Genomic DNA, 27,407 nt, shown 5'->3' with positions numbered 1-27,407 from the left:
TATAGATATAGAAATGTTATTTATTTTTGGTCCGATTTTGATGAAACTTAAGAAAAACATAACATAGGCTCTAGGATTTAGACTAACACCATAAGAATGGAAATTAACCCTTAATGGCACTTGGAGTTAAAATGACCCCAAACTTTTAAAATCATAATTTTTTTTAAGGTTTTAGAAGTTTGGTGTTATTAGCACTATATAGGGTCAATTTTAATTTTTCTGCTGTTTTTGTAAATACTAGGCTTTGTATTATATTTTTGTTAAGTTTCATCAAAAACGGCAAAAAAATATACAAGCAAAATTCCAAATATTGAAAAATTTGACATTTGACATTTGACCCCAACCGATTTACCTAATATTTTTTCAGTATGATTTCATTACCAATGTTCACCAAACTGGGGGGTGAGAATTCCCAAAATCCAACTTTCGTTTATTAAGGGCCACCCTAATACATATATCTGTCCCTCTTTCCAAACCACAACCATTTTAACATATGCTTTTATTTGTTTTCCATTGCCATATTACTGGAATAAGCTGATTCATGTAAGTATAATCTGTGATGTTTATGTTAAATTTCATCACTAATTAATTATAATGTCCAAACGTTATTTTTGGAACAGAAAAGCGATGCTATAATTCTGAAGGAGCATATTGACTAGATCATTTTTGTAGAATAACCTTATAAATCCAGCTGGTCTGAATTTTGTTTACAGTGGGTGAAAGTTTTAGTTTTTTGATTGAAGGGAGCATTATACTAACTGAAAAAAATGTTGTAACTTAATGTCTGAGAGAATTCTTATTGTGGAATTGTGTGGGGATAATTTTTGTGGGAGATCTTAACCCTCTATCTCCTTTCTTTTATTTGACGGATTTAGCTAGATCGTTAGTGTAGAGGCGGATTACGATGAAAATTTAGGTTTTGCACAGAAATATTTTAAAATTTTTTTAAAACTCATTTCATAGCCTATTTTGTAATATTTAATTTCAATTTACAATTTAACCTTCGATTTACCAATAAGGGTGAGCTTTTCGGTTTTGTTAGCTTAATAATATTTTTAATTTGTTTCGATTTAAATAAAATTTAGACTCACTGAACAAATTTTAGAGTTATATAGAATTTAATAAAACATTTTAAACTCTTATAAGGTTTTTTCAATTTTTTAAAATTTTGATCGTCGCATATATGCTTAGCAGTGCAGTACCACCCGCGTGGGTATTGTTCAACCATGTAAAAAAACCTTTGGTAAAGCGAAGGTTAAATGGGGTCAAATTTGATTACGAAAAAAAATTAGAGTGCAGCATTAAAAATTATTAAAAACTAGCAGACCCGACAAGCGTTGTCCTGTCCAAATGAAAAAAAATGCATGTGTTCGATTTGTGAATTTGTGAGAAGCGGTTTGAAATGGGTAGAAATACTCAAAAAGAAAAAACGTATTGTTGACTGACAATTTTTATTCATATAGATTAGATTAGAGGGTTATGTTTGATTTACATTTGATTTTAAAATATGTACAAATGTGATCACAGATCGAGCTCCTTTTCTTGATTAAACGCTTATTGGCCAAGTTATTATCGAATTAAGATATTTTGAGTTTTTATATAAAAAATTGATTTTTTGTCAATAATATGAGTGATCACAGATTGAGCTCCTTTTCTTGATTAAACGCTTATTGGCCAAGTTATTATTGAATTTAGATATTTTGAGTTTTTATATAAAAAAATAGATTTTTGTTCAGAAATATGAGTGATCACAGATCTAATTTATTAGAGAATTTAGATATTTTGAGTTTTTATATAAAAAAAAATCGATTTTTGTTCAGAAATATGAGTGATCACAGATCGACTTCCTTTTCTTGATTAAACGCTTATTGGCCATGTTATTAGCGAATTTAGATATTTTGAGTTTTTATATAAAAAGATAAATTTTTGGACAGAAATATGAGTGATCTCAGTTCGCTAATTCGCTAATTTAGATATTTTGAGTTTTTTTTATAAAAATATGTAGTTATTGGCGAATTTAGATATTTTAAGTTTTTATATGAAAAATCGATTTTTGTTCAGAAATATGAGTGATCACAGATCGAATTCATTTTCTTGATTAAACGCTTATTGGCCAAGTTATTAGCGAATTTCGATTTTTGAGTTTTTATATAAAAAAAATCAATTTTTGTTCAGAAATATGAGTGATCACAGATCGAGCTCCTTTTCATGATTAAATGCTTATTGGCCAAGTTATTAGCGAATTTAGATATTTTGAGTTTTTATATAAAATGATAAATTTTGGACAGAAATATGAGTGATCACAGATCGAGCTCCTTTTCTTGATTAAACGCTTATTGGCCAAGTTATTAGCGAATTTAGATATTTTGAGTTTTTATATAAAAAATTGATTTTTTGTCAATAATATGAGTGATCACAGATTGAGCTCCTTTTCTTGATTAAACGCTAATTGGCCAAGTTAAAAGCAAATTTAGGTATTTTGACTTTTTATATATCAAATCAATTTTTGGCCAGAAATATGAGTGATCACAGATCGAGCTCCTTTTCTTGATTAAACGTTTATTGGCCAAGTTATTAGCGAATTTAGATATTTTGAGTTTTTATATAAAAAAATAGATTTTTGTTCAGAAATATGAGTTCTCACAGATCGAGCTGCTTTGCTTGATTAAACGCTTATTGGCCAAGTTAAAAGCGAATTTAGATATTTTGACTTTTTATATAAAAAATCGATTTTTGGCCAGAAATATGAGTGATCACAGATCGAGGTCCTTTTATTGATTAAACGCTTTTTGGCCAAGTTATTAGCGAATTTAGATATTTTGAGTTTTTATATAATATCGATTTTTACCAGAAATATGAGTGATCACAGATCGAGCTGCTTTTCTTGATTAAACACTTATTGGCATTACTGAAATACATACTTTTAATTAAATTTTTAAAGTTTAGGGAATCACCTTATATAAAAAATGATTTTGCATCCTCTAAATTAATTTTTTTGTATGACAACGAATGAGTAACGAATTTTAATTAATAACTTTAGTTTTATATTTTAATAAAGCAGTTAATAATAGAAGAATTTCACGTTCAAGCGTGTAAAACACAGGTTTATATTGAATTTTTTACTTCCGGTTTTATATAAATCGATTTTCCTTCAGTAAAAACTTAAATTGGATAACTGAACACTTAAACAAAAAATTAGCCAAATCGGTGTAACCGTTTTCCGATTTTAGATAAATCGAAAAAAAGTAGGCGTAAAAGTGGGCGTAGTCAACTTTTCATTCCGTAAAAACCTAAGTTGGACTAAATTGTCTAAATCGGTCCGTTCTCAACTGATGCAAAAAATTTCGTTTACAAATTCATTTTAAATGTTAAATTTAGGATTTTAAATGTGCATAAAATATTATGTTTTCTGTTTTTCTTGGTATTAAACTATACAGGTTTATATCGTAGATAAATACACATAGATCGGAAACTCTTCTGTCAAAGACCTAACTCAGTTGTCAAAAAGTGTTGAAAATGTGAAAACAAAAACATCACTCATATGTGTGTTATTTTTTTTATTTTCCGCTCAATCTGTTTTTCTCTATGGTTATTTTGAAATGTTGCTACGTTAGCCCAAAACTCGAAACTTTAAATATAATGTGCAACCTCTAAACGTTATTAATATTTTCTCAAATTTCAATTTCTTTAACTAATGTATATTGAATATATAATAACTGTGCTAATATCAGTTAAGTCGCAGACATTAAATCCAACTGCTGTTCGCTTGAAAATGAATCCTCCCAAATTTCTGCATTGATTGTTCTTTTATTTGGTTATCTTTTACAATAACCAATATATTGTGGTATTCATCAATAATTATTTATAAAAAAAAATCATTATTTACTTAAGTAAACAAATATGCCCAATTCACTTTTGTTAAGATGCCAACAAACCGTCTCAAAATTAACAAATATTTAACTTCAATTAATTTCGCAATAATTTCATGCCCATATAAACACACCTACTTACACATGATCAGTTGGATAATTATTGGGAAGCGGGAGTGGGAGGCACATTGCAGTTCAAAAATAAATTTATTTTATTTTTCCCAATCTGCGTAATAATTTAATGTTTTTGTCGGTCATAACTCTCGTCTGACTTCAGTTGCAAAAATGTTCTTGGTATTTTCTTTTATGCCGACATTACGAATGCCTGCATGTATGTATTTGCAGGAAACGCAATGTTGTCTGATGTCCATTATTATACATTTGCTGGAAAGTTTAATATGTTTAAAAATATATGCATGTGGGTATGTATTTTCAGGTATGTGAATGTAACATGGAGTATGAAAATAAATTTATGTGCTAAAGGAGGATGTATCCTAAGAGGAGGGTAAACAATTCTTTAAAAATTTTATGATTTGTAATAACTTTCTATTTAGTAATATTTTGATGCTAAAAAGCAGATAAGATATAAAATAATTCTTCAAATAATTTATTTCATTTCACAGAATATTAATTGGTTATGTTTCCCTTAAAATTGTTCAAACCTAGAAGACATTTGTAACACTCTACAATAGATAGTGCTGACCTCCGTATTGTAAATTGTAAGTGATTTAAACTTTTTTGCTTCGCATGTGATAGTTTTTTAATAATTAGCGATTATATCACTAAATCCAAATTAATTTGAACTTTTATACTGAATAAGTCACTTAGAAATCTGACTAAACTAATTTTAACCAACACGAATTGAACATTTTTTTCTTTGTAAAATGACATAACGTGAACCTTAATCCTGCACCACAGAAATATTTTGCCATACACAAGACATTTTATTAAGAAAATTTAAAAAAAATATGGAAAAATGGGAAAATATTCAGTCTTATGAATGAATTTCCCAGAATTTTCCGGAAACATTCTATAGGCAACAAATTCGGTCAAAACAAATCAATTTTCTCTTTGTATCTTGATCAGGGGAACCTGTGGTCTCAGGACTTGTGCTAACTGGTTGTTGGTGACTTTGAATTCTTGTATATCATAATTTTTAGAAGACTCAGATTTATTACCTCTTTTTGATCGATCAACACCACTGTATAGCAGTGGTCTCTGAGTCGGCAGAGATAGGCCGAGTAAGCTCCGATTATTCCTGTACGTAAAACCGCCTGTCTTGGAAATTACTTTGTTGTTGTAGCATCATAAACAATTTTACAATATTAAATCAGGGGATTCTGGGAGGGTCCATTAAATCACTGGACGTAGGGTTGGATTGATAGTTTAATATGTGGAGGGTGTTATGAGGTCCCTGACCACATGCTGGGCATAAGTTGAGGACAAAACGGTCTAAGCCACGGCATTAAGCCTGTTAATCTTATTTGTACCAGAACGACTCTTGTTTTAAGCGGCAGAAACTTCTCGACGTCTACTATCAGTGGTGGGCGACATTCATACAGTATCCTGCTACCGCGGAATTGATGGCGTCTCTATGAAAGCTGTCGTATACGAGCTGCGATCAAATGTATCCTGCACATAGCTCAGTATACTCTTCTCGTATTATCTCAGGTGCTGCCTGACATGCCTAGGGGGAGACTCCAACTGTGTTATGTTGAAGTTTGGATGGCCCCTCCGGTGACATCCCAGAAGGAACTGCTGCGTGAGCATGACGTTCCTTGACTGGTAGAACCTTAGTTTCCTTTGATGGTTCTTAAGGCTGCATTTTGACAGTTTTTAATATTTCTCGACGACCACGCTGAAGCAGCATAATTAACCACTGACCGGCCAATCGTCATTGCCCATACCGAAAGTACTGCCGGCTAGTGCGTTGACTGCGCATGGTCTATCTTCTACCCTATTTATTTTTAGAATTCTAATTTCTTACGTTAACATTTATATATTTGAAAAGGGAGCTTTCGAATAACTTAGAACTGATGAATGCAATATTTTATCATAATTGTCGCATAGTCAATATATTTATGGTTGCTATTCCGGGAGACATTTGAATGGGGGCTACGTGATATGACCATTTTTAATATCTAACAAACCTTATCAACAGAGAGTTTTTGTGAAGAATTTTAGACATCTAGATCCTATCGATTGGGTCCTATCGTGCTTTCAACTGACGTTCAGATGGACGGATATAGCTAGATCGCCACAGAATCTTATGAGGATCCACTTCTTTGTTCTATGTTCATCCGCACCGAAAATTTAAAGTTAATCAATTCAAATCAAATTTCGCTCGAAATAAGTTTTATATATACGGTAATCATGGCACCTAATTTTATGATGATCGCTCCATAATTAGTCATAGCTCCCATATAAGTCCCGCTTGCGAAAATTATTTTAACGAGCATAAATCTCTTAAAAATGTACGTCTCCACATAAAATTCAATAGAAATAAGTTTCATGTAGAAATAAATTAATTTCATAGCGATCGCACAATGGTTTAGAAACTTTTTTTTGGAAATAATTCGGTATCTTGGGAACTATTGGAGATATTGTTACGAAATTTCACATGGTTTGAGCTGAGATGTTTACGAGATCATCTGCGTTTGCTCAGTTTCCTATCGCTAATGGGAGAAAGTACGTAGCCCCTCAAATTTGGTCGCCTCGGGTCTCAAATTTCTTAAAACAATCTCCAAAAATACATTTATGATCCGAACGAGCTGAAATTTTGAGAAGATCTACAAAAAATACAAGTGTAGGTTATCTCTATTAGTTGAAGAGATATTCAGGTTTATTGATTTATTATTTTTTTTAATTTTGCTCGAACTTTTTATGGTTTTTTAGTTATGACGGGACTACGGAGTGTCGAAATTTAGTTTTAAGATATCAGCTATATTGCCGATAAAATTCTAAATAAAATAAAAAAACTTGCTAACAGCTATCTCTTCCCAATATAAAGAAAAGCGTGTAAAGGAAAATTTGTCTCACTTAAGCGAACATATCACCGCCCAGTCCTATCCAAACTTGGACAATTTAAAAAAAAAAATGTCGGTTTGAGTAAAAAATTCTAAAAAGGCAAAGCTACATATTTGTGTAACCCCATATGTTTCTTAAATTCGAGCTAAGTAGTTTTACTATTACACCGTAAATAACGTCACAGTAGGCACTTTTCTAAAAAAAACTCAGTATTTGGAACACATTTTCCCCGTTTCAGGTATTTCGGTATTTAAAAATAAAGAAACCAAAAAATTATAATGCCATTGGCTTAAGGACATTCGAGTCTACATTGGTTCCAAATTTTGTTATGATATCTTTAATTGTTAAAATTTTACATTAATTCAAATTTTAATTTTTATTCGTGGAAAATCACCATATGAAATTTTTTTTAGTTTTTAAGTTAAATGAAGTCCTAAAATTTTATAAAATTATTTAATTTTAGTAAAATATCAATCCTCAAGTCATACTGTTTTCAACAATATCAAATACTTATATAAAAAGGCTATATTTACTCCTCTGAAGTTCCACAAACCTTGCCCTATTTGACAAGTTTGTACGTTTTTATTTATATTTAAAATTTCAGCTCATTCAGATAATAAATGGATTTTTGGCGATTTTTAAAAAAAAAATTGACACCCGAGGCGACCGACTTTGAGGGGCTACGTACTTGCCCCCATTAGCGCTAGGAAGCCAAACAAACGTAAATCAACTCGAAAACACCTCTGCTCAAACCATGTGAAATTTCGTAACAATGCCGCCAATATTTCCCAAGATACTGAATTATTTCCAAAAAAAAAAAAAGTTTTTAAACCACTGTGGATCGGTCTATAATTGGTCATAGCTCCCATATAACGCCAACTTTCGAGAATAATTTACGAAAATAAATTTTTGACATTAAATAAAAAATGTTTCTCAGAATAGAGTATTATATGGTCATGCTTGATCGACCATACTTTTTTACTTGTTTTCTTTTTCTTATTTCTTAACCAAAAAATATATGAAATGGAAATTTAAACAACGTAACGTCACTTCACGTCAGATACTAAGGCTAGCAAATAAAAAGCAAGGAAAGATTTTTAAATTTTATAATTTAGAAAATAAATTTATATTATTCCAAATTCTACTACAAAAGATTTTATATAAAAAGTTTTACCCTTAACTCAAGATTTTTTAAGTGTTTGGTAACTTGATACTACCTATCAGAAAAATGCTATCCCTTCCCAAGTATTTTGCACAGTGTAATTCTTTAATATCTCAAGCACTAAGTTCCACATAATTTCATTAGTAGCTTAATGGAAATCTAATAAAGAAATAGTATTTAATATATTCGACCATTATTTGCTGTTTAACATTTAACTTACATATAAATATAACTATATATTTGCTTAAGATAATAGTATGTTTGGTTTCTTACACATGCATATAATTCATTATTTAAAATTATTATTTGCTAAAAGAGATAACAGCATTTTATGAAAGTTTCTCCAGAAACATAAATACATAATAATTCCTATCATTTTACCTCTTGTTAAATTCACTTTAAAATTGCACTACACATTTAGAATTCTAACTAAATGGAATATAAACACAACACAAATCAACTTAATCAATTTAACAAGTTTCTGGTAAATTTTCTTTTGTATTTTTGATTGTAGTTTTAAGGAAAGAATATGTTTGCTGTGCTAAGTACAAAGTATACGTTGTATCCAATATTCGCCATGCAACAAACTTTTTAAATTGGTTTTTACGTCCTTGTTTTCTCAAACACAAGTAGTTGTAGTTTATATACATAAACTTCGTACATATTCCAAGCATACCCATTAATACACACATATAAACATTCAAATAAATGTGTGTGAGTCCATGTGCAAAGGACATGCATGTCTAGTGTTGGTTAAAGAAAAGATGAATGTTTTTTAAGTCTGTATTCAGACGTCCGATAATTTGTGCAAGAGTATGCAAGTGTATGTGTGTTTATGGGATTGTATGTATTTTCGTGTGTGAGTGTGCGAAACTTTCATGGACGAAATTGAAAATTTTAATTAAACTTAAATACTCATTGTGGAATTCGTAGTCGTTGTTTTTATTTACACATGCAGAGTGAAAACGCAAATATGTACTCGTACATTCGTTCGAACGTAAGTATTAAAGGATTGACTCACATTTGCAAACATTTTTATATGTGTGTTATTGTAGCGCGGTTTCCTTTTTAAACAGGATCAGGCAATATTTCAGTTTTATTCGCTTGATTTGTAAAAAAAAAATATGTTGCTTTTGAAGGACACACATACATGCATAAACTACAAATGACCATACATAAATTGATAAATGATAATTTGGTTATTACGATTAAATAATATTACATTTATATTTACCAAAAAGAAATAGTATCATTACAGAATGTTAATGTTATTTATTGATTCAGGATCAGAAGAAGAGCAGATGTGGGAAACAAAAAATTTGAAGCAATCTACTTTCTATATCAGTGTTGTACAAACATCGTTAAAAAAATGTATATGATATCAAATTATGTAAATAAAGTTTTAATGAACAAAACTGGAAATTAATCTTTGATTTCTTACTGGCTGATCTTATATTAACTTTTATCGTTAAACCATTATACTTTTGGCCAAAAGGTAGTTGTTATTTGTGGTTTTTCTTACAAAGACAATTTATAAGTATTTTCTATTAAATTAATTTTTTTTAATTCTTTATTTGTAAAAAAATTTCCTTAATCTAAATTATCACACAATTTACAGAGATAAGTATTTTAATTTTAATTTTTGTGTAATTTATTTCATACAAAATATTTTTCTACAATAAAATATACGTATGTTTGTTGCATTTCAATGAATATAAATATTACTCATACGTATTGAACACACAAATGAATTGAGCGTAACCCCTAAAGTATGCTACATATTTATATTAATTATTAAATAAGAAAAATTTGAGCATGGAGCGCAGCGTATGATTTATATTTAATTCATCATACTTACAAATTTTATTTGAAAGCAGAATCGACATATACAAACATCACACAGTGGAGTTTTTTGGAAATAATTCGGTATTTCGGTAACTGTATGAGGTATTGTTACGAAATTTCACTTGCTTCGAGCTGAGGTGTTTTCGAGTTGATTTACAGTTCTTCAGCTACATAGGCGTAATAAGAACCACTATGTAGCCTCTCAAAGTTGGTCACCTCGGGTCTCATATTTAAAAAAAAAAAAAGGAAATCACCATTTAGTATCCGATTAAGCTGAAATTCAAAATATAAATAGTCTTTGGGAAGATCTATACTTTTAGTTATGAAATATTTAGATTTATTTATTTTTTTAATTTCAATTGATCTTTTTTTGTTTTTTTTTAAATATCAGCTATATTGGCGATAAAATTCTAAATAAAATAAAAACAACTTGCTAACAGTAAATAAAAAGTAACACGCATCCGAAGTTGGAACATGTAAAAATGGCTGTTTTTAAAGGTTTTTTTGTAGAAAAAAATTTTCTTCGGGACTATATATGTATGTATATACATAATTTCTATATGATCTAAGCGGACCTAGTCGCCACTAGATCTATCCAAATTCGGGCAATTTAAAAAAAATAAAAAAATGTTTGAGTAAAAAATTCAAAAAACGAAAATCACCGATCTTCAAAAAGCTCCATATTTGTATAACCCAATATGCTATTTAAATACATACAACGTTTTTATACCCTTCAGCTTCGTGAGAAGGGTATATATAAGTTTGTCATTCCGTTTGTAATTTCTACATTTTTCTGTCTGTCTGTCTGTCTGTCTGTCTGTCTGTCTGTCTGTCTGTCTGTCTGTCTGTCTGTCTGTCTGTCTGTCTGTCTGTCTGTCTGTCTGTCTGTCTGTCTGTCTGTCTGTCTGTCTGTCTGTCTGTCTGTCTGTCTGTCTGTCTGTCTGTCTGTCTGTCTGTCTGTCTGTCTGTCTGTCTGTCTGTCTGTCTGTCTGTCTGTCTGTCTGTCTGTCTGTCTGTCTGTCTGTCTGTCTGTCTGTCTGTCTGTCTGTCTGTCTGTCTGTCTGTCTGTCTGTCTGTCTGTCTGTCTGTCTGTCTGTCTGTCTGTCTGTCTGTCTGTCTGTCTGTCTGTCTGTCTGTCTGTCTGTCTGTCTGTCTGTCTGTCTGTCTGTCTGTCTGTCTGTCTGTCTGTCTGTCTGTCTGTCTGTCTGTCTGTCTGTCTGTCTGTCTGTCTGTCTGTCTGTCTGTCTGTCTGTCTGTCTGTCTGTCTGTCTGTCTGTCTGTCTGTCTGTCTGTCTGTCTGTCTGTCTGTCTGTCTGTCTGTCTGTCTGTCTGTCTGTCTGTCTGTCTGTCTGTCTGTCTGTCTGTCTGTCTGTCTGTCTGTCTGTCTGTCTGTCTGTCTGTCTGTCTGTCTGTCTGTCTGTCTGTCTGTCTGTCTGTCTGTCTGTCTGTCTGTCTGTCTGTCTGTCTGTCTGTCTGTCTGTCTGTCTGTCTGTCTGTCTGTCTGTCTGTCTGTCTGTCTGTCTGTCTGTCTGTCTGTCTGTCTGTCTGTCTGTCTGTCTGTCTGTCTGTCTGTCTGTCTGTCTGTCTGTCTGTCTGTCTGTCTGTCTGTCTGTCTGTCTGTCTGTCTGTCTGTCTGTCTGTCTGTCTGTCTGTCTGTCTGTCTGTCTGTCTGTCTGTCTGTCTGTCTGTCTGTCTGTCTGTCTGTCTGTCTGTCTGTCTGTCTGTCTGTCTGTCTGTCTGTCTGTCTGTCTGTCTGTCTGTCTGTCTGTCTGTCTGTCTGTCTGTCTGTCTGTCTGTCTGTCTGTCTGTCTGTCTGTCTGTCTGTCTGTCTGTCTGTCTGTCTGTCTGTCTGTCTGTCTGTCTGTCTGTCTGTCTGTCTGTCTGTCTGTCTGTCTGTCTGTCTGTCTGTCTGTCTGTCTGTCTGTCTGTCTGTCTGTCTGTCTGTCTGTCTGTCTGTCTGTCTGTCTGTCTGTCTGTCTGTCTGTCTGTCTGTCTGTCTGTCTGTCTGTCTGTCTGTCTGTCTGTCTGTCTGTCTGTCTGTCTGTCTGTCTGTCTGTCTGTCTGTCTGTCTGTCTGTCTGTCTGTCTGTCTGTCTGTCTGTCTGTCTGTCTGTCTGTCTGTCTGTCTGTCTGTCTGTCTGTCTGTCTGTCTGTCTGTCTGTCTGTCTGTCTGTCTGTCTGTCTGTCTGTCTGTCTGTCTGTCTGTCTGTCTGTCTGTCTGTCTGTCTGTCTGTCTGTCTGTCTGTCTGTCTGTCTGTCTGTCTGTCTGTCTGTCTGTCTGTCTGTCTGTCTGTCTGTCTGTCTGTCTGTCTGTCTGTCTGTCTGTCTGTCTGTCTGTCTGTCTGTCTGTCTGTCTGTCTGTCTGTCTGTCTGTCTGTCTGTCTGTCTGTCTGTCTGTCTGTCTGTCTGTCTGTCTGTCTGTCTGTCTGTCTGTCTGTCTGTCTGTCTGTCTGTCTGTCTGTCTGTCTGTCTGTCTGTCTGTCTGTCTGTCTGTCTGTCTGTCTGTCTGTCTGTCTGTCTGTCTGTATGTCTGTCTGTCTGTCTGTCTGTATGTCTGTCTGTCTGTCTGTCTGTCTGTCTGTCTGTCTGTCTGTCTGTCTGCTGTCTGTCTGCTGTCTGTCTGTCTGTCTGTCTGTCTGTCTGTCTGTCTGTCTGTCTGTCTGTCTGTCTGTCTGTCTGTCTGTCTGTCTGTCTGTCTGTCTGTCTGTCTGTCTGTCTGTCTGTCTGTCTGTCTGTCTGTCTGTCTGTCTGTCTGTCTGTCTGTCTGTCTGTCTGTCTGTCTGTCTGTCTGTCTGTCTGTCTGTCTGTCTGTCTGTCTGTCTGTCTGTCTGTCTGTCTGTCTGTCTGTCTGTCTGTCTGTCTGTCTGTCTGTCTGTCTGTCTGTCTGTCTGTCTGTCTGTCTGTCTGTCTGTCTGTCTGTCTGTCTGTCTGTCTGTCTGTCTGTCTGTCTGTCTGTCTGTCTGTCTGTCTGTCTGTCTGTCTGTCTGTCTGTCTGTCTGTCTGTCTGTCTGTCTGTCTGTCTGTCTGTCTGTCTGTCTGTCTGTCTGTCTGTCTGTCTGTCTGTCTGTCTGTCTGTCTGTCTGTCTGTCTGTCTGTCTGTCTGTCTGTCTGTCTGTCTGTCTGTCTGTCTGTCTGTCTGTCTGTCTGTCTGTCTGTCTGTCTGTCTGTCTGTCTGTCTGTCTGTCTGTCTGTCTGTCTGTCTGTCTGTCTGTCTGTCTGTCTGTCTGTCTGTCTGTCTGTCTGTCTGTCTGTCTGTCTGTCTGTCTGTCTGTATGTCTGTCTGCCTGTCTGTCTGCCTGTCTGTCTGTCTGTCTGTATGTCTGTCTGTCTGTCTGTCTGTCTGTCTGTCTGTCTGTCTGTCTGTCTGTCTGTCTGTCTGTCTGTCTGTCTGTCTGTCTGTCTGTCTGTCTGTCTGTCTGTCTGTCTGTCTGTCTGTCTGTCTGTCTGTCTGTCTGTCTGTCTGTCTGTCTGTCTGTCTGTCTGTCTGTCTGTCTGTCTGTCTGTCTGTCTGTCTGTCTGTCTGTCTGTCTGTCTGTCTGTCTGTCTGTCTGTCTGTCTGTCTGTCTGTCTGTCTGTCTGTCTGTCTGTCTGTCTGTCTGTCTGTCTGTCTGTCTGTCTGTCTGTCTGTCTGTCTGTCTGTCTGTCTGTCTGTCTGTCTGTCTGTCTGTCTGTCTGTCTGTCTGTCTGTCTGTCTGTCTGTCTGTCTGTCTGTCTGTCTGTCTGTCTGTCTGTCTGTCTGTCTGTCTGTCTGTCTGTCTGTCTGTCTGTATGTCTGTCTGTCTGCCTGTCTGTCTGTCTGTATGTCTGTCTGTCTGTCTGTCTGTCTGTCTGTCTGTCTGTCTGTCTGTCTGTCTGTCTGTCTGTCTGTCTGTCTGTCTGTCTGTCTGTCTGTCTGTCTGTCTGTCTGTCTGTCTGTCTGTCTGTCTGTCTGTCTGTCTGTCTGTCTGTCTGTCTGTCTGTCTGTCTGTCTGTCTGTCTGTCTGTCTGTCTGTCTGTCTGTCTGTCTGTCTGTCTGTCTGTCTGTCTGTCTGTCTGTCTGTCTGTCTGTCTGTCTGTCTGTCTGTCTGTCTGTCTGTCTGTCTGTCTGTCTGTCTGTCTGTCTGTCTGTCTGTCTGTCTGTCTGTCTGTCTGTCTGTCTGTCTGTCTGTCTGTCTGTCTGTCTGTCTGTCTGTCTGTCTGTCTGTCTGTCTGTCTGTCTGTCTGTCTGTCTGTCTGTCTGTCTGTCTGTCTGTCTGTCTGTCTGTCTGTCTGTCTGTCTGTCTGTATGTCTGTCTGTCTGTCTGTCTGTCTGTCTGTCTGTCTGTCTGTCTGTCTGTCTGTCTGTCTGTCTGTCTGTCTGTCTGTCTGTCTGTCTGTCTGTCTGTCTGTCTGTCTGTCTGTCTGTCTGTCTGTCTGTCTGTCTGTCTGTCTGTCTGTCTGTCTGTCTGTCTGTCTGTCTGTCTGTCTGTCTGTCTGTCTGTCTGTCTGTCTGTCTGTCTGTCTGTCTGTCTGTCTGTCTGTCTGTCTGTCTGTCTGTCTGTCTGTCTGTCTGTCTGTCTGTCTGTCTGTCTGTCTGTCTGTCTGTCTGTCTGTCTGTCTGTCTGTCTGTCTGTCTGTCTGTCTGTCTGTCTGTCTGTCTGTCTGTCTGTCTGTCTGTCTGTCTGTCTGTCTGTCTGTCTGTCTGTCTGTCTGTCTGTCTGTCTGTCTGTCTGTCTGTCTGTCTGTCTGTCTGTCTGTCTGTCTGTTGAAATCAATTTTCTGAAGACCCCAGATATCTCCGGGATCCAAATCTTCAACAATTCTGTCAGACATACTTTCGAGAATTTTGCTATTTAAAATCAGCAAAATCCGTCCATAAATAACGGAGATATGAGCAAAAATCCGAGACAACCTCTGAAAATTTCATCAAAAAACACAATGTATTGCATGCTTTGACAAAAAAACAACAAAACGTATGGTTGGATGTGCATTGCATATTGTTTTTTTGCATATTGTTTTGCGTATTTTGTTTTTTTTTTGTGTTTTGTTTCTTTTGGCGTTGTTGTTGTTTTTTATACAACTAAACTTTTGTTTGGTTGTGTGTTGGTTTTTTTGACAAAAAATCAACAAATCGTATGGTTGAATGTGCATGCTTTGCGTATTTTGTTTTTCTTTTGTGTTTTGTTTCTTTTGGCGTTGTTGTTTTTTATACAATTAAACGTATGTTTGGATATGTGTTGGTTTCATTGGCTTGCGTATTTTGTTTTTGTTTTTTCTTTTGGTGTTTTGTTTCGTTTGGCGTTGTTGTTGTTTTTTGTGTTCTTGATAAATTTAGGATGCTGTACGCTGAAAGTGGGCAATGTACATACATACCTATATACTTATTATAAAAAATAATAATGCATCCACAACAAAGGTGAAAGTGGGCAATGTACATACATACCTATATACTTATTATAAAAAATAATAATGCATCCACAACAAAGGTGAAGGGTATATAAGATTCGGCATAGCCGAATATAGCACTCTTACTTGTTTACTATCATATGGTAAATAACGTCACAGTGGGTAGTTTTCTTAAAAACAATGAATAGCAATAATTATAATGTCATATATTTAAGCGTATTTAGATATACATTAGTTTTAAATTTTGTTTTGATATCTTTTACGGTTAAAATTTTACAATAATTAAAATTTTATATTTTTTTTCATGGAAAATCACTATATTTATATATTTTATATTTGACTAAACTATTGATCTCCAAGTCCTAAGGTTGTCAACAATACCAACTACGTGCACTCGCGATAATATGAACTAATTAAAACCAGGCCACTTTTGCAAGACTGTTCATATTTGCGAATTGCATCTAATTCTCATCTACAACTAGGGAAATCTCCAAATTATTATGCAATAGAATTAGAATTTAGCCTCTGCCCTGTTGATTTTGATTTGAACTCTGTGTAGATAGATAAAATACCTTTAAAAACAAAAATAATCTGTTCATATTTTAGAGTAGCAAAAAGTGTTCATATTTTGGGGTGTTCATATTTTAGAGTGTTCGTATCATCGAGAGTGCACTGTACTTATATAAGCTTATGTTTAATCTTCAGAAGTTCCACAAACCTTGTATCTTTTCAGAAATTTTTTTATCTTTTTTGGGATAAAACGTAAAAAAATGCCATTTTTACATGTTTCCAAATTAAGATGCGTGTAACTTTTTATGGGGACGAGATAACTTTTAGCAAGTTGTTTTTTTATTCGGAATTCCATCACAATTATAGCTGATATTTAAAAATAATCGATCCTCCGTAGGACAGTTATATCAGAAAAACGAAAAAAAAAATCGAGCAAAATAAAAAAATATATCTCTTGAACTAAAAGATATAACTTACATATGTATACACGTTTTGTAGATCTTTCCAAGGCCTATTTACATTTTAAATTTCAATACATTCGTATCATAAATGGATTTTTGGCGATTTTTTAAAAAAAAGTGAAAACCAAGGTGGCGTGCACTTTTGCTAATTAAGCGTATAAAGCTTTATTTACAACTTTGGTATGTTTGGTGACCCCCCATGGATGTTTATTTATTTTAATGATATCTTTTAAGTTTTAGATTTTATTGATTCACCTTGAATTATTGGCCAAAATAGGGCTATTATACATAAATGTTTGAACTAAGTCATGGCGTAATGCAATAGTAATCAAACAATTTATGTGAAAATAGCAAAAATGTCAGCCATGTGCAATTTTATAACATTTATGAACTAGTTTTTATTCTGAATGAAAATATTTTAGGAAAAAAGTCATGTTCGATTCATAGCGTAATACTTAAATAGAAGGTAGTCCCACTTTCTCTTTTTGTCGGCATATTAATGTTCTGACGTTTACTGACATTATGACAAATCATGCGACCATATTTCCTTTAAAAGTCCCATTTTTTGTTAGCTTTTTCCTTTCATTTAAAATAAAAAAAAAATTCAACAAAAATGTTCAGCCAATAAAAATTTTTAATTTCCGTTTTAATGTGAAGTGTGAAAAATATCAAAAGCTATCCTTTTTTCCCGCAACTTACTTGGTAATCACCAGGAAGGCACAGGTGTATAATCAAAAGAGACTACGTCTCTAAAATTAAAACTGTCTGCCAATTTATGTGGAAATATAGTTTCGTGAAGCAAATCATCACAGCGGATTCACGAAATTGTTGGCCAGAATTACGGACCTGTTCGGAAATGCATAGCTATCCTGCAGACTATGTGCACTTGTGATTAGTTTGTACTGATGCAAACGCTGTTTGGTAATTTGATGTGAAGTACGTTCATAAATGCAGTAAATTTGTGAAGCACTGATGCCACGATCTGCAAACTTTTGCAACAGATAACTAAATGATGCTTTGGTTGTACAAATTTGCTGCATCACTGCCAACAATTTGCATTAAAAAATGTTTAACGTACAGCAATAATGGCAAATCTGATTTTTGTAACGCTAAACTTTTAATATGCTGCACACAAACCTATTTACGAAGAGATTTTGTGTACCAAGTTCGTGCTTATTTACATTGGGGATTTACATATTTCCTTCACACATCAAATTTATTATTTAGCCCATTAATGCCTGACTCCCGAATCCGTTGGTCCGATTTTGATGAAATTTTATACAGACAGTACTTAAGGCATTTATCATAGAATAAACGCATAGAACGGAAGGAGAGAGTAAAATATTACTCTCTTTTCACACATGCGGGTGATACAAAAACAAAATACATGCAATACATTCTCATGAATTAGGTTTTTGACAACAGACTTAGGTTTTTAGCTCTCAGTTACCTATCTAGTTGTTGTATATGGCATTTATATTGACGCAGATATTTTTAATTTTTTATATGGCTTCTGAAATGTATGTTATTTTTTTAATTAGCCACTTAGAAAACGGAAGCCCTTAACGAATTTTTTCTCGATGTTTTGAAGATAACTTTGTAGATTTATCAATACCTAGACACAGGCGCGGATCCAGAGGATAATAGGAATTACAAACCGAAAATTGTCATATAAAAAATTTAAAAAAAAGAAAAATACAACATTACTCAGCAGTTCGACAAGGACTCAACACACCCGTAAAATAAACTAATTTTCACTATTGTCTAAACACCTGGTTGACTCTAACCTGTATGTATGAGGTCATTCGTCAAGAATGTACTCGTTTTAATGCAGAGAGAAGACTGTTGTTACTTAAACATTCCCAGGTATTGCATGGCGGAAGCAGTCGTTATTTATTGGTCCTAAGAAATCTAGAGATGGGGACATTTGACACTTATTTTTTTGTATTGTACTTCAGAAAGCATTTATTTATCCTGTCATAATAAGTCGAATGCAGAGTAGATTGTCCATTTACAATCGACAAAACGTATCAACTGACTTCCTTCAGGGACAAGTGTAGTAATTCTGTGGCTATTGGTAACCTGAAAGCAGATAAGATTGCTAGTTTCGGAATGCTACCAGGAACTATGGGGTCTAAAAACCCCTACACACACATAACTACCATTTTTTTCAACATAGGATAATTGCGGTAATCACTATCAGTATAAAACAACAGGTTTGGAATCATTATTTCATGCTCGAAAAAAATTTAGTAAGCTTGTGTCAACCTTTCTCCACCTAAATATTTTATATAGTCATGTATTCTCAAACCCTTAAATGTTTTTATTATGATTTTCTAAAAAAAAAAAATTTTACTTGAAAAATTAAATTCACATTTCATATGTTTTAGAACCCATATATGCAGAAGTGGGTATTTTTATACCCAATCCACAAAATCGTATTTGTAGCTTAGGATAGTGAGTCTAATCACTTCGTTATTTTGTTTGTTGGTAGAGGACATCTTATACTACTAGACACAAGGAGGACATGGGGGACTTTAACTCCTCCCGTTTTCTAGAGCCGTTTATTTTCGAATTTTGTGAATTTGTAAAATTGCTCAAATTTGGCCCACCATTTCCCCCCACGGAATGACCTAATATTACCGAAGAAATTATTGTAAGTAGTTCGATTCTTACTTTATCTATTCCAAAAAAAAGATTTTTGATTTCGTTCTCCTAGAATTTTTCTAAAATTGCTGGGTATTTTTCTACCCATTCGGCGTTTCTAATTCTAATAATTACGTTTTCATTTTCATATTATATGAAACTGTATGTTAATAAAAATTACACATTCCATATCATAATTTTCAAAATCTATTTTCTCCTTTTATGTATCTGGCAACGACTTTCGTAATTGTTTACAAAAAGCAAATATCAAAAAATTCCAATATACTTCAACAAAATTCTGGTGAGAGAGAAGTGGAGTAACCTTGTATATTTGAATCATGATTCATAGTGTTTATTTTAAAACTCACTCCATTTATGAATTTTTTTTGTGTAGTTTTTAACAAAATGTTTTAAATTTTATTAATTAACTATTTAAAATAGCACATTGTTAAGAATATAAAATTTAAAGAATCGAAATTTATTCTGCCTAGAATTTATCATGCCTCTTTAATTTTACCCTGCACATGGTTTAACTATATTAAAAATATTTTACTTTTTTTATAAGGTTCCTTGAATATGTATAAATTTCCCATACATACATGTTTGTTTTATTTATTGTATAAACAAGATTTGCATTTTCCCCAACTCTTGGCACAATGTGGTTTGTCATTATAAAAAAGCAAAAGTTACACAAAGGCGCACTACATCCTTATGTTGCCACACACAAAATATGCACCAGTATGTGTGACAAAAACCGAAAAAAAAAAATGCAACGCTATTTTAAGCGATAATTAGTAATTTGCATAAGAAATTGTAAACAGACGATAAGTTGAAAACTTGCTCCTGGCACTTGAACACTATTTCACAGACTGACGAGCAATATGGTGGGGGGACAAGGACACAAACTACAACACTAAGGCAGCGAAAACGACAACAGATGATGTTGTTGAACTTTTCCAACAAATGAGTTTGTAATGAGTATTTAAAGGATTTTTTCAGCACTTCGTTAACGCTTAAACATTATTTTTTTTTTGTTCTTTTTATTAATAATTCTTGAAATTGATATAAATACACATAGAGATCCTTTAAATACACATGTCAACAAAATATGATTAATTTCATTTTCCATAATTAAAAATATTTATATGTATTTTTGCTTTACTTAACAGTGAAATAAAATAAAAATAAATGGTCGGATATTGTATGTATCGAAAAAATTACAAACAAAATAGTCAAGTAAGTATGTATTGTTGTAGGTACGAGTGTATGTATGATAAAAAAAAAATATGTTTGCAGATTCATACTCGTATAATTGTATTTACATACATTCAACCGCAGTCAATTTTTAAATTATTTCACACATTTTCCAATATTTTTGAGTTTGTCCGTAGGGATTTCACCTAAAAAGATATTTTCTTATCTAAAGTAAATACATATATAGTTAAAATTAAATTGTTAGAAAACAAATCCGAAGGAATTACAAATATATTAAAAATAATATATAAAAATAATATAATATAAAATAAATATATTTGATTTCCAAGATTTGTCAATTAGAAATCATGGATCACCATCATGGAAAAGCATTGCTAGTGACGAGTTTTCAACATGCTACCATAGTCGGTCAAGTCCGACCATATAATACACTACACTATGTAAATGAGCAAAAACATTTTTCTTTAAAAATTTCAATAATTTATATATTCCTGGATGATTTTCGGAATTGTGACTTATATGGGAACTATGATCAATCATGAACTGTTCACCATAAAATCAGGTCATGTGATTTAAGTATATATGAAAATTATTTATATTGAATTTTATGTGTATACCAAAATTCTTAGGAGATTTAGGAAGGGGTATTATATAGGATTTTATTGTGAACCGATCATAATAAAATTTGGTGACATGAATTCCGTATATATAAAACTTATTTGGAGCAAAAATTGTGTAGATACCTATATAACTGAAACATATATGACCGATGAAGTCCAATTTCGGGAGGACATTTTTATGGGTGCTAGGTGAAATAATGGACCGATTTTAGCCAGTTTCAATAGGGCCGAACAAAATTGTAAGTACCAAATTTTATCGAAGTATTTCAAAATTACGACATGTACGTACAAGGTTTACATGGCCAGCCGGCCACCAGACGGACGGATATCATTTAATCGACTTAGGAAGTGATTCTGACTCGATCGGTATACTTTAAGATGGGTGTTTTTTATCCCCCTCCCCCACTATGGTCGCAGATATTGATGGGGACTCATGAAAATGGACAAGCTTTTTCACCACAAATTAGGGTTTTCGATTAGCCACAATTGGTTATTTGTTTTTGTCATTTCTGGTAATTACTAGAATATATATTTTTAGTATTTTAAAAAATTACTAATTGCAGTAGACTTTGTTGTGCACTAGTTCTTCCGATTTTTGGACTAAATTTTTTACTCGTTGCCTTATACGTGTAAGTTAGACCACAACCGTAGCAGACTATTTTGCGATCAGTTAAACAATCCTTATATCCGTGACCTGACTTTCTGAAATTCCAACAAGTAAAGCTATGATATCGGAGTTCTCTACCTCATTTTCTTTAACTCGCTGTTCGATTTTTCGAACAGAAAAAATAAAATTTTTCCAAAAAATGTTTATATGCGAAAAATGTGGAATTTCTGAAAAATTTTGGTATGAATGTTAAGTCACATCTTTTAGCTAATAAAAACCTATATCCCGACGTGACCTCGTTGCTAGGGGCAAATTTCTACAATTACATTAAATTAAAAAAAGTGTCTAAAAATAGACATTTTTTAAATTAATTTTTAAAAATAGTAAAAAAAATAAAATTAAAATAATAAACATGAGGAATTATTGCCAACATATGTAACTGTTTCATAAAACATAGAAATCATGATTTACATCACATATGTTTAAACTTAACTGTTCGAAATTTTGAACTGGCTTTTCTGGGAAAACGAAAAATCGGAAAATTTTTTTGACCAGACATTTGCAATCAGGGGGTCATAATTACCTCACCGGAATCTTTTTAAAGTTCTGGGATACATCGCAGTGATCCAAGTGAACGCATATCCTTAATAAAAAAAACTTACGTCGCCGTAATGTCACGTAAATGTCCGATCGAAAAAATGTGCATATTAAACATATCATGCCGTATTTCGGGGAGCAAATTACTTTTACGTAAAAATAATTGTAGGTCTCATTCGGTGCCTCATTACTTCGCAAATGTGAGCATCAGTGTGTAAATTACGATATTGTTGCATCAAAGCTGTAAATAAACTAAGCCAAGTTGTTGATGGAACTGATCTATGGTATCGTCAGAACCAGGCGCTGGCTTTTGTATTAAATAGAGACAAAATAGATCATAATTCCCCTGTAAAGTCTAGACCAAAGTATAATAAGTGGTCCGACTCTCTATTTTTTTAAATTACTCTCTCACATATACGGGTATCATGTGATTTCAACACTCTTGCGAGATAATCTAACACACTAATCTACTTGAAATTTTAACTACGATTTTCCAACTAAATAAAGGCCGAACCACGTTATTACACTTGTATAAAATTTTTTTTGAACAAATAAATTTTTTTTTTTAATTGTTGACAATTAATTTTATTGTGGTAGAATTTTTATTATAGAACAGAGTTTAAATCATAGAGAAGAGACATACAGCAGAAACTCTCCTGTCAAAGACCTAACTCAATTGTCCGAAACCTAAGTGGTGAATGTATTAGTAGAAAAAACTATGTGCAAACAAAAACAGCACTCGTATGGTTATTATGTGTAATTTTTTTTTTTTGTTTGAGTTTTTTCTAGTTTCCGCTCTATGTTCCTCTATATTTTAAATTATTCTCAACACCTAGGTTTGTGGTAACTGAGTTAGGTCTTTGACAGAAAAGTTTCCACTCCATGTGTAATCTCAATTGCGTAAATTTTATTTGAATCAAACAAATTAAAACTTAACACAATTTTGTAAAACTCTGTGAATATTAAAAAGTCACCAACATACATATATACATTCTTGTTTCTAACACATATGTATTTAGAGGTAGGTACATTTTCACTAACACATGTTTAGAGTTAAGTACTGTTGTCAAAGAGTCGGATATTGGCCTGAACTGGAACCGGTAAATAAAATTCTCAACAGATAAACAAAACTTAATCTTCCAATTAGAGATAATCTGCAAAACCTTATACGAGCGAGCATTAAGATACGATGGATAAGTTTAAGTTGAAGAGATTGAGTTAGGCATTAGATTAAGTGGTACATTTCCCAATTGGCAGCCAATATTACCATCAGTATTATTCACATTAGAATCTAAGCATAACATTTTCATAAAAGCTCCCTCTTCTATGGCAGAAGAATCGGCATTCCATAAGGTGGAGTTCTCTGACCATCAGATTGTTGAATTTGTGTTTGGGGAATAGCAGAGCTCACATCACTACATCGAGATAGACTAATTCGTTTCCAATACTGTTGAGCGGAAACTAAATCAGTCTCCAAATTTTGGTTAGAAGTTTCGGCTTTTTGCAGCTCGAGGAATTAATTTCTATTGGCTGGATCCATAATTTATTCTCTTACTGAAGGTGTTTTGGTTTGTGATCTTGTAACAGATTGTCAATTTACTGTCCTTGCACTCGAAAAAAATCAGAGACGAGTGTAGATTCTAGAATATTTTGAGAGCAGGAACTAGTAGACAGGAGTGATAGGGCATCGGTACGTGTCACCCAGGGATTCACGGAGCAACAGCAATTTGTTCTCAATAAAGAAGCATTTGTGGCTCAATAAATATAATTAAGAAGAAAAAAATAACAAAATAAACATACAAAAGTGTTTTAAAGTTTTATGTTAAGGACCCTGGACTAGGCTGAGCGCTACCCCAGCTTCAAACCCGGAGTAACTGGAGGTTCCTTACAAAACTTACGCAATTTTTTCGATATACATTTTATGCATACATTTTATGAAAGCTTAATTCTATGTATATCCATAATTGTTTAAAATTTTGAAATCGGTCTAAAAATGTGTGAGTTAGAGGTACTAAAGTACTACGACCTACCCTAAAACAGTTTTTTCAAAATATCTCAAAATTCTTAGGGTGTTTCAAAATCTTTGAAAACGGTTTTAGTATGTCCTCACCTAGGCCTACAACCCCCATTAGGTCGCTTTTCAAGTTCTGACAAAAAGTGTCATTTTGTAGCAGAGTGTAATTTTCGTAATTGAAAACACATTTTTGTTATTTTTTTCCCTTTTCAAATACGAAAATTATCTATTTAATAATTTTTGTATTTAATGTTCAACCAATAACGAAAATTGTATATTCAATTATCAAATTCAAAACTCAAAATTCAATATAAAATATCAGAAAATTTAGTTTTTGAGCACATGAAGACTTGATTCAATTATGAAATAATTGAAACCAGATCAATATGTGATAAATGTTTGAATTGGAATATTGTTTTTTCTGTGTAATAAAACTTTACTGCAAAATCATTTAGAATAATTTCAACCATACAATGCCGGGTATTATAATTATAATGAAAAAATTTGCATCACTTAATTGAACTTTTTGTGGTTATTTATATTTATGTTTAAAAAGGCGTTAAATTAAAATATAATTGTAAACATACATACAGATATATACATAAATGTATATATATATGATACAGACAAATATATACATAAATGTTCATATATTTAAAATTCAATTATAAAGTAATTTTTTATTTATATTCATTAGCATTTCTTTAATTAATTAAAATATTTATGTAGAGTGTTAATTAAATTTTTTTATAAACACAAATTTATTCTTTATCCACCTTAAATTAATATTTATTTGCAATAAAATTTAAAAAAAAACTCATATATAGTGATTAACTTCATTGGTTTATAGACTTATAAAATTGTAGTTATTTATAATCAGTGTTGCCAGTTAAGGCTATTTTTGAAAATTATGTCGCTCATTTTCATTTTCGAAATTGAGTCAATATTTGCCATCCATAATTATATTTAGTTTTTTTTTTGGTGAAAAAATTTAGATAATTTGCTTCTTACGATATTCACCATAAAGTTTTCTAAAATTTTAATTATTTCTTTCACATTTAACCTAATAAAAAACAATATTTTATTCTTGCGATTTTCAAAACTGCCATTAAAATGTTTAGAATAGACAATTTAAATGTTATGCAAGTATTTCAGTAACAAACATAAATACACTAACTTTCTAGTGAATACAAACAATTCTTAACCCTGCTGTTAGGTTTGGACCATTTTGGTCAAATTTTTTTTTATTTTTCATATAAATTTGCAATGGCTTATCGTATCAACTTAAAACGTCTGCTCAGGTATTATTTTTCTATTTTAATGATTTTAGTTAGTTTTTAGCTATATAGGATAACATAGAACAGAAACAAATAAAAATTTACAAATCTTAGGTTATGGACCATTTTGGTCCATGCAATATATTTTATTCTTTATATGAGTAAAAGTAAGAAAAAACAATTATGGCTTATTGTTATTTTCGAAGCAAGATGAAAAAATTGTTTTTCGATTCGATTTGCATACAAATATGTTGGATATAATGCATTTGGCATTACATTTGAACTTACATCAATTGCAAATTCCCCATTTTCTAGTAGCTGAAATTTTTATATCAACTCTTGTAGATGGTACACTATTTGATGGCGAAGCTTTTTGTTGAGTCAATAGCTCTGCTGCAAATGGATTTTTAGGTTTGACTGTCCATTTCAAAACGTATTCTTCTGATAGGCACATAGCTAACTGGCGTAAAAACTCGGATGTATCATCTATATTTGAAAATACATCATTTTACCATCTATTTAGTGTTGTAGTAACTAATCGTTTGATCAGCAGTATCAACGCCTCCTAAGATAGATAAAGGAAACTTTGTACAGTTATAATAAGAAACGATTGCAGGTATCTTGTTATGATTATTGATGGAGCTCATCAATATAGTTCCTTTAGTTTTATGGCCGATATATATAGCAAACAAGTGCTGCGATTTCACTAAAAGCAAATGCGGATGTATATAAAGGAACTTTTTTGGACATAAACAATTTCGGTGGAAGTTTTGTTTTCCCGAAATGTTCCCATATATGTCCGTCTCCTTTGCATCTTACTCAAAAGATGTAGTTATCACCTGTTATCAGGATGTTATAAAACATTGAAAGAAGAGTTTCCCAATTGTCCCATAACTCAAACTTGTCACTACTTTTTTGTTGTCTTCTGTTGACAACATCATCCAAGCTGAGAGCACTTGTATCAATATGCCAAAACTTGCATCAAACTAATCTTCGTTTTTGCCACTGCAATATAAAATTATTATGATAACCTAATTACGTATACACAAGACCAAAATCTTAGCAAGAATTAGAACACCAATAAATCTTTCCATTTGCTTTCAAATTTAAGTCTACCACATTTATTCGTATTATCCATGATTATTTTCACACCACAAAGCGTTAAACCTGGTGGTAATGATGTAATATTCTCCGCTGAAGCTCCAATGTGACGTGATAAAGGAATCCATTGCATTTTGGTTTTCGCAATGTATAATGCATCTACAGCATAATCTGCTTCATTTTCTTCACCATTGTTCATTTCACATTCATCAATATAACTTTCTTTCAATATTTTCATCTAATATGGACGAAAATGAAATATCTGAATCAATTTCATTTAGAATTTCGGCAATATCACTGATAATATTTCGTCAATTTTCCATTTTTTTTAATTTTTTTTATAAAAATTTATATATTCACTTTTATAAATATTTAAAATGTCTGGTCAAAGAGTTTTATGTAAAATTTTTTATGAAAAATACAAAGAGGACCAAAATGGTCCCTTACCTAAGATTCGTAAGTTTTTTTTAACCTAACAGCAGGGTTAATCCCTTATTTAAGTTAATTTTTGGATTTTATTTGTTATAAGTCCTGGCAACACTGCTTATAATTATTAATACTTAAATCTTACTAAAATTACGTTTATATATCGATTAAAATCGGTATCTACAATAAAAAACAACAATTAAAAACAAGATCAAGTTAAATCGACTTGTCTTTCATAACATACCTATTTAGGGGGCTCTAAGCCAGCGCAAGCATTGTTATTTCATTTATCTAACTATGTTCAGGAGTAGATCATATACAGATCGTAAGTGACTCGTCATCTATTCACTTAGTCAACGCATATATGTACTTCGATTTTTGGATTTTCCTCTCGAATGCGCCCAAAGCAACTTCATTTCCTTTGCAAGTCTAAGAGCAAGCGTAATTTCTGTCTTCCCGAAATAGCTTTGACCTCTATTCATAAACATTATTATTATGTTTTTTTCAAGAATGATGTTTATTTACAGCGGAAAATAAAATCAGCTACAACCTCGGTTTTCCAATAGCCGTAGTCGCATACATGTTTATTGTTTCTTAGCTTGCCTCATCTGGATTTTGGGATGGGAAGTCCTCAGCACTTTCTATTGTGGTTCAGTTTCAACTGATT

This window comes from Calliphora vicina, chromosome 3 (genome assembly GCF_958450345.1).
Source record: "Calliphora vicina chromosome 3, idCalVici1.1, whole genome shotgun sequence".
Lineage (NCBI taxonomy): Eukaryota > Metazoa > Arthropoda > Insecta > Diptera > Calliphoridae > Calliphora > Calliphora vicina.
This window is presented reverse-complemented; position numbering follows the sequence as displayed.